Below are 12,668 nucleotides of genomic sequence, written 5' to 3' on the forward strand. Positions count from 1 at the left end.
TAGGGTGGATTGGCCGTGCTAAATTGTCCCATAGTGCCCAGGGATGTGCGGGTTAGGGTGGGATTGGCCGTGCTAAATCATCCCATAGTGCCCAGGGATGTGCGGGTTAGGGTGGATTGGCCGTGCTAAATTGTCCCGTAGTGCCCAAGGATATACAGGTCAGGATGGGTTGGCCGTGCTAAATTGTCCCGTAGTGCCCAGGGATGTACGGGTTAGGGTGGATTGGCCGTGCTAAATTGTCCCGTAGTGCCCAGGGATGTGCGGGTTAGGGTGGATTGGCCGTGCTAAATTGTCCCATAGTGCCCAGGGATGTGCAGGTTAGGGTGGATTGGCCGTGCTAAATTGTCCCACAGTGCCCAGGGAAATGTGTAGGTTACGGGTGATGGGATGTCTGAGTTCAGGTGTGGAATTGTTGGGGTGAAGGGAGGGGTTCCATGATCATATCAATCAATTAACTAGGGTAACTGGTCAGCACAACATTGTGAGCTGAAGGGCTTGTGCTGTCCTATATTCACATCAATCACTGACAACATGGAAAAAGAGCAGGCACATTCCATCCCATGTTTTATCATTTTTCTTTTTTTTTGTAACGCATCTTCCGGAAAGAAGCTAAGACAGTGTCGGTAATGGGCTCGTCAATGAGACGTCTGGAGGCGGGCAGTGGCCGGGAGCCTGATCTGGGACCCGCGGCAAAATCCTGAGCCGAAGACAGGCCCTAGGTTTGACTGTGCCCAGATCGGGGGCTTTGGGGCGTCCCAGTGTGTGGCAGCCGCTGGGGTCGGGGGTCTGAGGTTTTCTTTGTTCATTCATGGGATGAGGGTGTCACTGTCTAGGGCAGCGTTTATTCCCCCCATCCCTAATTGCCCCGGGGGGGGCAGTTCAGAGTCAACCACATTGCTGTGGGTCTGGAGTCACGTGTAGGCCCAGACCAGGATGGCAGTTTCCTTCAATAGTGCATTAGTGACCCAGATGGGGTTTTTTTTAACCCTCGACAATGGATTTACAGTCATCATTAGACTCTCAACTGTAGATATTTTTTATTGAATTCCAACTTGACTATCTGCTGTGGTGGGATTTGAACGTGGGTCCACCAGGACATTACCGCGGTCTCCTGGATTAACAGCCCAGTGATAATACCACTCGGCCATCGCTCTCCATGTGTGGGACCAATGCTGGGGACAGTGTGTCAAAATGGAGGAGATGGACCCCTCGTAGGAAGGTGTGGTCCCAGCATGGCTCAGCACTTAGGGGAGACTGCAACCGCTGAACCTTCAGCTTTATCTCTTTCCTTTGTGACTTTTTTCTCATATTTATTCATTTTGTGGGCCGTGGGCATCGCTAGCTGGGCCCAGCATTTATTGACCCCACCCCGATCCTGGTTGCCTCCTTCAGAAGGTGCCTCCTTGAGCCGCTGCAGCCCATGTGCTGTGGTTGACCTACAATGTCCCCTGAGGGAGGGAATTCCTGGGATTCTGACCCAGCAACACTGAAGGAACGGCGATATATTTCCAAGTCGGAGATAGTAGGAACTGCAGATGCTGGAGAATCTGAGATAACAAGGTGTAGAGCTGGATGACCACAGCAGGCCAAGCAGCATCAGAGGAGCAGGAAGGCTGACGTTTTGGGCCTAGACACTTCTTCAGAAATGGGGGATGAGGGGAAGAGGGTTCTGAAATAAATAGGGATAGAGGGGGAGGCGGATAGAAGATGAATAGAAGAGAAGATAGGTGAACAGAGATCCCCTGAGCTTTGTCCGGAGGGAGGAGGGTAACGTCTTCAGGTTAGGCATCCTTAGAAGAGGCTTCGCAGTGAGGTTAAAATTGTTTCAGTGATAATAGGAACTACAGATGCTGGAGAATCCGAGATAACACGGTATACAGCTGGATGAACACTGCAAGCCGAGCATAGATGCCTGAAACGTCAGCTTTCATGCTCCTAAGGTGCTGCTTGGCCTACTTTGTTCATGCAGCTCTACACTCTATTTCCAAGTCGGGATGGTGTGTGGCTCGGAGGGGGAGCTTACAGGAGATGGGGGTCCCATGTACCTGCTGTCCCTTGTCCTTCTGGATGGAAGTGGTCGTGGGTTTTGGGAGGTGCTGCCTGAGGAACTTTGGTGAGTTTCTGAATTTATGGCTAAGACTGACTGCGACGTTTAACTCTTAACTTTGCTCTTCATTTCTTTCTGCCTTGTTTTTAAATATTTTGTACCTGGGAATTTGTGCCTAAGATATATGATGACATCAAAAACTTCTCACTGTACTTCAGCACTTTTGTACGTGAGGACACGTGATAATAAATCTGAATGAACTAATAGGACAGCGTGGCCTCCTGTGCATTGGGGAAACCGAGCAGAGGCTTGGAGACCGCTTTGTGGAACACTACGCTTGGTTCACGACAAATGACTGCACCTCCCAGTCGCGAATCATTTTAACTCCCCCTCCCATTCTCAGACAACATGTCCATCCTGGGCCTCCTGCAGTGCCACAATGATGCCACCCGAAGGTTGCAGGAACAGCAACTCATATTCCGCTTGGGAACCCTGCAGTCCAATGGTATCAATGTGGACTTCACCAGCTTCAAAATCTCCCCTTCCCCCACTGCATCCCAAAACCAGTCCTCCCTAGCCTGTCTGTCCTTCCTCTCACCTACCCCCTCCTTCCTCTCAACGCCCACCTCCACTTCCTACCTACCAGCCTTATTCTGCCCCCTTGACCTGTCTGTCCTCCCTGGACTGACCAAACCCCCTCCCTACCTCCCCACCTACACTTACCTTTCCTGGCTCCATTCTCGCCTCCTTGACCTGTCTGTCTCCTCTCCACCTATCTTCTCCTTTATCCATCTTCTATCCACCTCCCCGTTTCTCTCTCCATTTATTTCAGAATCCCTTTCTTCTCCCCTATTTCTGAAGAAGGCTCCAGACCAGAAACATCAGCATCCCTGCTCCTCTGATGCTGCTCGGCCTGCTGTGTTCATCCAGCTCTACACCGTGTTATCTCAGATTCTCCAGCATCTACAGTTCCTACTCTCTCTACATACTCACAATGGCTGTTTTTCTGAACGGCACAACCCAACTAATGGGGTGTCACAGGGTTTGGACAGCAGGCACCAACTGCTTCCAATCAATGTGAGGTGACTTTTTGATGTGGGATAGAACGATACAAGAGTCATATTTGCAGAAATAAGGTGGGAAATTAAATTCCAACCAATGAAATTTACAACTGGACATGGAGAGGTGAGCTATTGGCATTCGAAAGAGTGTGGCATCAGGAGCCTGAGCAAAACTGGAATCAATGGGCGTCTGGCAGCAACCCCACCGCTGATTGAAATCTTAATCAACACAGATGGATGTGTTCGCAGTCAGGTGGGAAGGGAACAGCAACATCTGGGGGAGAGGGGCGGACGGGATAGGTCACCAGGCCTGAGCCCCACTTGTGCCGCCCCCACCAGCAGGAGGAGATTGTGAGACAAGGTAGGAACAGAAACCAGAGGAGGAGGGGGTCCTGTGGGGGATTTACGAACTTCTGGGGGAGGCATCAGGCCAAGAATAAGAGCCCCACAGGCCCCGTGTTTATGCCTTGGTGGGAAAGCAGACCTCTCAGGTATCCCCCAGAAACCAGCCGCCATCTTGGCATGGTTCAGGTGAGAGAGGGTTCGGGGAGCTGGGGCAGCCATCTTGGGGAGGGTCAGGTAGGTGTTAGTGAGGGTTCAGGGAGCTTGGGTGGCCATTTTGGTGAGGGTCAGGCGTGTGTCAGTGAGAGTTCGGGGAGCTTGGGTGACCATTTTGGTGAGGGTCAGGCGTGTGTTCGTGAGGGTTCAGGTAGCATGGACAGCCATTTCGGTGAGGAAGCCATCAGTTGTCATTTCTGAGAGAGAATTCCAACCTCCTTGCTTCATTTTCTTTTTAATCGGTGTTTCACTGGAGTCTAGTTGGCTGGAGCAGAGTCGGCAGTGACTCCTGATACATAGACTCCTTTGGTGAAAATCCCTGGGGAAAATTAATGGACAGTCAGATCTGGGTGTTGGGGCCATTGTACCCTGAAGGTTGCAACGCAGGTCGATAGAGTGGTAAAAAAGGCATATGGCATGCTTTCCTTCATTGGGCGGGGTATTGAGAACAAGAGTTGGCAGGTCATGTTGCAGTTGTATAGGACTTTGGTTCGGCCACATTTGGAATACTGGATACAGTTCTGGTTGCCACATTACCAAAAGGATGTGGGTGCTTTGGAGAGGGTGCAAAGGAGGTTCACCAGGATGTTGCCTGGTATGGAGGGTGCTAGCTATGAAGAGAAGCTGAGTAGATTAGGATTATTTTCATTAGAAAGACGGAGGTTGGGGGGGGGGGGGGTCCTGATTGAGGTCTAAAAAATCATGAGGGGTACAGACAGGGTGGATAGCGAGAAGCTATTGCCCACAGTGGGGGACTCAATTACTTGGGATCATGAATTCAAGGTGAGAAGAGGAAAGTTTAAGGGAGATATGCGTGGAAAGTTCTGAAACAGAGGATGGTGGCTGCCTGGAAGGTGTTGCCAACGGAGGTGGTAGAGGCGGGCACGATAGCGTCATTTAAGATGCATCGAGTCAGATACATGAATGGGCAGGGAGCAGAGGGATACAGATCCTGAGAAAATAGGCGACAGGTTTAGATAGAGGATCTGGATCAGCGCAGGCTGGGAGGGCCAAAGGGCCTGTTGCTGTGCTGTAATTTGCTTTGTATTTTGCTCTTTGAGATGTGAGCTGCAGGTATGATGATGTGGAGATGTTTAGCTGTGGTACGGAAGACGGGGACGGTGTAGGAGTTCTGGAGCTGTATTTGGGACACCAGCAGATGAAGATAAAATCCATGAAAGTACATTATTTTTATCCTTATCATCCCTCAGCACTGGCCATTCGACAGTGCCCACTCCCTCAGCACTGGCCCTCCGACAGTGCCCACTCCCTCAGCAATGGCCCTTCGACAGTGACCACTCCCTCAGCACTGACCCTCTGACAGTGCCCACTCCCGCAGCACTGACCCTCCGACTGTGCCGCGCTCGCTCAGCACTGACCCTCCGACAGTGCCGGCTCCCTCAGCACTGACCCTCTGACAGTGCCAACACCCTCAGCACTGACCCTCTGACAGTGTTCACTCCCTCAGCACTGACCCTCCGACAGTGCGGCGCTCCCTCAGCACTGACCCTCCGACAGTGCCCGCTCCCTCAGCACTGACCCTCCGACAGTGCCCACTCCCGCAGCACTGACCCTCCGACAGTGCCCGCTCCCTCAGCACTGACCCTCCGACAGTGCCCACTCCCTCAGCACTGGCCCTCCGACAGTGCGGCGCTCCCTCAGCACTGACCCACTAACAGTGTCCACTCCCTCAGCACTGACCCTCCGACGGTGCCCGCTCCCTCAGCACTGACCGTCTGACAGTGTGACATTCCCTCAGCAATGACCCTCCGACAGAGCGCGCTCCCTCAGCACTGACACTCCGACAGTGTCCACTTCCTCAGCACTGACCCTCCGACAGTGTTCACTTCCTCAGCACTGACCCTCCGACAGTGCCAACACTCTCATCACTGACCCTCCGACAGTTTTCACTCCCTCAGCACTGACCCTCCGACAGTTTTCACTCCCTCAGCACTGACACTCCGACAGTGCGGCACTCACTCAGCATTGGCTCTCCGACATGTGGCACTCCATCAGCAATGACCCTCTGACAGACCCCGCTCCTCAGCACTGACACTCCGACAGTGCCCACTTCCTCAGCACTGACCCTCCGACAGTGCGGCGCGAACACAGCACTGACCCTCCAACAGTGCCTGCTCCCTCAGCACTGACCCTCTGACAGTGACCGCTCCCACAGCATTGACCCTCCGACAGTGCCCACTCCCTCAGCACTGACCCTCTGACAGTGACCGCTCCCACAGCATTGACCCTCCGACAGTGTCCGCTCCCGCAGCACTGACCCTCCGAAAGTGCCCGCTCCCTCAGCGCTGACCCTCCGACAGTGCCCACTCCCTCAGCACTGACCCTCTGACAGTGCCCGCTCCCTCAGCACTGACCCTCCGACCGTGTCCAATCCCTCAGTCCTGACCCTCCGACAGTGCCCGCTCCATTGGCGCTGACCCTCCGATAGTGCCCACTCCCTCAGCACTGCCCCACCGCCAGTGCCCGCACCCTCAGCAGTGACCCTCCACCAGCGTCTACTCCCTCAGCACTGACCGTCCAACAATGTGGCACTCCCTCAGCCCTGACCCTCCGACCGTGTGGCAATCACTCAGCAATGACCCTCTGACAGAGCCCGCTCCCTCAGCACTGACACTCCGACAGTGTCCATTTTCTCAGCACTGACCCTCCGACAGTGCCCACTCGCTCAGCACTGACCCTCCAACAGTGCGGCACTCCCTCAGCACTGACCCTCCGACAGTGCCCGCTCCCTCAGCACTGACCCTTTGACAGTGTCCAGTCCCTCAGCACTGGCCATCCGACAGTGTGGCACTCCCTCAGCAATGACCCTTCGACAGTGTGGCACTCCCTCAGCAATGACCCTCTGACAGTGCCCGCTCACTCAGCACTGACCCTCCGACAGTGTGGCACTCCCTCAGCAATGACCCTCTGACAGTGCCCGCTCACTCAGCACTGACCCTCCGAAAGTGGCCACTCCCTCAGCACTGACCCTCCGACTGTGCCCACTCCCTGAGCACTGACCCTCTGACACTGCCCGCTCCCTCAGCACTGACCCTTCAACAGTGTCCACTTCCTCAGCCCTGACCCTCCGACAGCGTCCATTCCCTCAGCACTCACCCTCCGACAGTGCCCGCTCCCGCGGCGCTGGCCCTCCGACAGTGCCCACTCCCTCAGCACTGACCCTTTGACAGTGCCCGCTCCCTCAGCACTGACCCTCCGACAGTGCACACTCCCTCAGCACTGACCATCTGACAGTGCATTACTCCCTCAGCACTGACCCGCCGACAGTGCCCACTCCCTCAGCACTGACTCTCTAACAGTGTCCACTCCCTCAGCACTGACCATCCGACAGTGCCTGTTCCCTCAGCAATGACCCTCAGACAGAGCCCGCTCCCTCAGCACTGACCCTCCGACAGTGCACACTCCCTCAGCACTGACCATCTGATAGTGCATTACTCCCTCAGCACTGACCCGCCGACAGTGCCCACTCCCTCAGCACTGACTCTCTGACAGTGTCCACTCCCTCAGCACTGACTCTCCGACAGTGCCCACTCCCTCAGTCCTGACCCTCCGACAGTGTGGCACTCCCTCAGCAATGACCCTCTGACAGTGCCCACTCGCTCAGCACTGACCCTCCAACAGTGCGGCACTCCCTCAGCACTGACCCTCCGGCAGTGCCCGCTCCCTCAGCACTGACCCTCCGACAGTGCCCGCTCCCTCAGCACTGACCCTACGACCGTGTCCAATCCCTCAGTCCTGACCCTCCGACAGTGCCCGCTCCATTGGCGCTGACCCTCCGATAGTGCCCACTCCCTCAGCACTGCCCCTCCGCCAGTGCCCGCACCCTCAGCAGTGACCCTCCAACAGCGTCTGCTCCCTCAGCACTGACCGTCCAACAATGTGGCACTCCCTCAGCCCTGACCCTCCGACCTTGTGGCACTCACTCAGCAATGACTCTCTGACAGAGCCCGCTCCCTCAGCACTGGCACTCCGACAGTGTCCATTTTCTCAGCACTGACCCTCCGACAGTGCCCACTCGCTCAGCACTGACCCTCCAACAGTGCGGCACTCCCTCAGCACTGACCCTCCGGCAGTGCCCGCTCCCTCAGCACTGACCCTTTGACAGTGTCCAGTCCCTCAGCACTGGCCATCCGACAGTGTGGCACTCCTTCAGCACTGACCTTCTGAAAGTGCGGCGCTCCCTCAGCACTGACCCTTCGACAGTGTGGCACTCCCTCAGCACTGACTCTCTGACAGTGCCCGCTCCCTCAGTCCTGACGCTCCGACAGTGTGGCACTCCCTCAGCAATGACCCTCTGACAGTGCCCGCTCCCTCAGCATTGACACTCCTACAGTGCCCACTCCCTCAGCACTGACCCCCCGACAGTGCCCACTCCCTCGGCACTGACCCTCAGACAGTGCCCACTCCCTCAGCACTGACCCACCGACAGTGTCCTCTCCCACAGCACTGACCATCCGACAGTGCCCGCTTACTCAGCACTAACCCAGCGACATAACCTGCTCCCTCAGCACTGACCCTCCAACAGTGCCTGCTCCCTCTGCACGCACGCTCCGACAGTGCCCACTCCCTCAGCACTGACCCTCCGACAGTGCTCGCTCTCTCAGCACTGACCCTCCGACAGTGCCCACTCCCTCAGCACTGACCATCTGACAGTGCATTACTCCCTCAGCACTGACCCTCCGACAGTGCCCACTCCCTCAGCACTGACTCTCTGACAGTGTCCACTCCCTCAGCACTGACCATCCGACAGTGCCCGTTCCCTCAGCACTGACCCTCCGGCAGTGCCCGCTCCCTCAGCACTGACCCTCCGGCAGTGCCCGCTCCCTCAGCACTGACTCTCCGACAGTGCCCACTCCCTCAGCCCTGACCCTCCGACAATGCACACTCCCTCAGCACTGACCCTCTGCCAGTGCCCACTCCCTCAGCACTGACTCTCTGACAGTGTCCACTCCCTCAGCACTGACCATCCGACAGTGTGGCACTCCCTCAACACTGATCTTCTGAAGGTGCGGCGCTCCCTCAGCACTGACCCTCCGACTGTGTCCAGTCCCTCAGCACTGACCCTCCGACAGTGCACACTCCCTCAGCACTGACCATCTGACAGTGCATTACTCCCTCAGCACTGACCCTCCGACAGTGCCCACTCCCTCAGCACTGACTCTCTGACAGTGTCCACTCCCTCAGCACTGACCATCCGACAGTGCCCGTTCCCTCAGCACTGACCCTCCGGCAGTGCCCGCTCCCTCAGCACTGACCCTCCGGCAGTGCCCGCTCCCTCAGCACTGACTCTCCGACAGTGCCCACTCCCTCAGCCCTGACCCTCCGACAATGCACACTCCCTCAGCACTGACCCTCTGCCAGTGCCCACTCCCTCAGCACTGACTCTCTGACAGTGTCCACTCCCTCAGCACTGACCATCCGACAGTGCTCGCTCCCTCCGCACTGGCCCTCTGACAGTGAGGCGCTCCCTGAGCACTGACTGAATACTGCTTGGGTGCAGTCCTGCAGATTTTAACGTCACATTTCTAAATGGGCCTTCAACTCAGGAGACGTGGGCTTGCAGGCTGCGGAATGGCCAACTGAGTGGACTGTTCAGAGTTCGCTGGTCAAGCTGGGATAGCCCCTGATCAAGCCTTTTCGAACAGTCTGTTGCCCAGTGGGAGAATTCAGCTGGGGTCGCATACTTGCACAGTTAACTGTTCGACTTAGCTTGCGATGATCCAACGAGACATAACCCCTTGTGAGGAGATGATGACATTTCTGTTTTTTCGCTGTGTTGATTTTCGGCAGAGATCTGTCACAGTTGTGTCGTGCTGGGGAGCACCGCCCCCTGCCTGGCTCACAAGGAATTGCAATGATAGGGGCATAGAGTCGTGGAGTTGCGCAGAACTGAAACAGACCCTTCGGCCCACTTTTTCCATGCCATCTAGATATCCTAGTCCCATGTACTAGCATTTCGCCCATATCCTGCTAAACCTTTCTTGTCAATTTACCCATCCAAATGCCTTTCTGTTGCAGTGTCCACCGAATCCTTTGCCACCTCATTCCACACACGCACCATTCTCTGAATAAGCTGCCCCTTCGGTCCCTTGGAAACCCTTCCCCTCCCACCTTAAACCCATGCCCTTCTAGTTTTTGACTCTCCCTACCCTGGGGGGAAAAGCCCTTGGCTGTTCACCCTATCCACGCCCCTCACGATTTTATAAGCCTCTATAAGCTCACCCCCTCAGCCTCCGACGCTCCAGGGAAAACATCCCCAAGCCTATTTCAGCCTCTCCCTGTAGCTCAAACCATCCAACCCCATCGACTCCCTTGTACGTCGTTTCAGAATCGTTTTAGGTTCGCAACATCGTTCCTGTAGCCGGGAGACCCAAAGTGACCTCACCAATGCCCTGGGCATAGGTCATCAGAGCAGGGCCAATTCCTTCAGCCCATTGAGACTGTTCTGCCATTCAATAACATCATCACTGATCTGATCCCCAGAGTGGCGTGGATGCTGGGACATTGAGCAAATGAAAGCAGGAGGTGGATTTTTAATTAGCAGGGGTTATGGAGAGCGGGCAGGAAAGGGGAGTTGAGGATGAGATGAGATCAGTTCCAATCACATTAAATGGAAGGGTAGTCTTGAAGGGCCGAATGGCCTAAAGTCATAGAGCCATACAGCAAGGAAACAGACCATTCAGCCCATGCCGACCATAATTCCCAAACTAAACTAGTCCCACCTGCCTGCACTTGCTCCATATCTCTCCAAACACTTCTCATCCTTGTACTTATCTGATTGTAACTGCACCCTTTGGATTTTCATTTCACACGTGAGCCACCCACTCCGTTAATAAAGAAGTTGCTCCCCCCGCTGTGTTCCTTTTAAATCTTTCTCGTCGCGCCTTAAAAAGTATATCCCCCAGTTTTGAAATCCCCAACCCCCAAGACACTGCCATTCACCTTATCTATACCCTTCGTGGTTTTATAGACCCCTCTGAGGTTACCCTTCAACACTTGAGTGAAAAAAAAGTCCCAGCCCCTCCCCATAACTCAAACCTTCCATTCCCGGCAGCATCCCGGTAAATCTCTCCCGAACCCTCTCCACTTTAATAATATCCTTCCTATAACAGGGCGAGCAGAAATGCACACGGTGCTCCCGCTCCTGGATCTTAAGTCTTTTTCATCCATTTTCCTGCCTTTCTCCCACAATCCTCGATTCCCCTCACCGAATTAAAATCAGCCTCAACCTCCAATGAATTAATGACCCAGCCTCGCCAGCCCTCTGTGATAAAGAATTTCACAGATTCACTCCCCGCGAAGAAATTTCTCCTCATTTCTGTTTAACGTGTGAGACACCTTTACTCTGAGATTTTGTCCTGGAGTTTGCCATGAGGGGCAATTGTCTTCTGTAACTACCCTTTTCAATTTCCTCAAGTTTAGATTCCCTACAGTGTGGGAACAGGCCCTTCGGCCCAACAAATCCACACTGCCCCATCCCACCCAGACCCATCCCCCTATAACCCACACACCCCTGAACACTACGGGGAATTTAGCATGGCCAATCCACCTAGCCTGCACATCTTTGGACTGTGGGAGGAAACTGGAGCACCCGGAGGAAACCCACACAGACACAGGGAGAATGTGCAAACTCCACACAGAGACTCACCCGAGGCTGGAATCGAACCCGGGTCCCTGGTGCTGAGGCTGTAGCGCTCACCCCTGAGCCACCATGCCACCCACATATTTCATGATGTTAACCTCTCATTCCTCCCTACTCCAACCAGAACAAGATCAACCAACTCACCTTTTCCTCACAAGAGAATCCTAACAACCCTGGGATCAGCTGAGATAACAAGGTGTGGAGCTGGAAGAACACAGCAGGGCCAGGCAGCATCAGAGGAGCAGGAAGGCTGACGTTTCAGGTCTGGAGCCTTCTTCAGAAATGTGGAAGGGGAAGGGGACTCAAATAAATAGAAAGAAGGGAAGGCGAAGATGGACGGTGGATAACGGAGCAGATAGGTGGAGAGAAGACAGACAGGTCAAGGAGGCAGGGATGGAGCCAGTAAAGGTGAGTGTGGCAAGGGAGTTGCGGTGGGGTTGGTCAGTTGGCAGGCAGGGGTGGGTAGTTGGGAGTGAAGACGGCCAGATCAAGGAGGCGGGGATGAGGCTAGTAGGTAGGAAGTAGGGGTGGAGGTTGGTCAGTGTGGTGGGAGGAGCGGATAGGTGAGATAAAAGATGGGCAGGTCAAAGAGGCGGGGCTGGTTTTGGGATGCGGTCGGGGGGAGGGAGGTTTTGAAACTTGTGAAGTCCACATTGATACCATTGGGCTGCAGGGATCCCAAGCGGAATGGGGGGCCACTGCGTGGAACACCTCCGCTCAGCTCACGAGAAATAACTGCACCTCCATGTCGCGAGGCATTTTAACTCCCCCTCCCATTCCTCAGACGACATGTCCATCCTGGGCCTCCTGCAGTGCCACTACGATGCCACCCGAAGGTTGCAGGAACAGCAACTCATATTCCGCTTGGGAACCCTGCAGCCCAAATGTCTCAATGGGGACTCCACAAGCTTCCAAATCTCCCCCTCCATCAACCTCATCCCAACGGCAGCCCAGGTTATCCCTGCCTCCTTGACCTGTCCATCCTCCCACCTACCCACCTGTCCCTCTCTCCTCATTGACTGACCCCCACCCCAACTCCCTAACTACACCCACCTTTACTGGCTCCATCCCCATGTCATTGACCTGCCCGCCTTCTCTCCACCTATCTGCTCCATTATCCCCTTTCCATCATCACCTCCCGCCCACTCTCTATTTATTTCAGAACCCCCTTCCCCTCCCCCATTTCTGATGAAGGGTCTAGGCCCGAAACGTCAGCTTTCCTGCCCCTCTGATGCTGCTTGGCCTGCTGTGTTCATCCAGCTCTATACCTTGTTATCTCAGATTCTCCAGCATCTGCAGTTCCTGCTATCTCTGTGGCAAAATAAAACCATCCATGAGG

The sequence above is a fragment of the Stegostoma tigrinum genome, chromosome 46, assembly GCF_030684315.1.
Source record: "Stegostoma tigrinum isolate sSteTig4 chromosome 46, sSteTig4.hap1, whole genome shotgun sequence".
NCBI classification, from domain to species: Eukaryota; Metazoa; Chordata; class Chondrichthyes; order Orectolobiformes; family Stegostomatidae; genus Stegostoma; species Stegostoma tigrinum.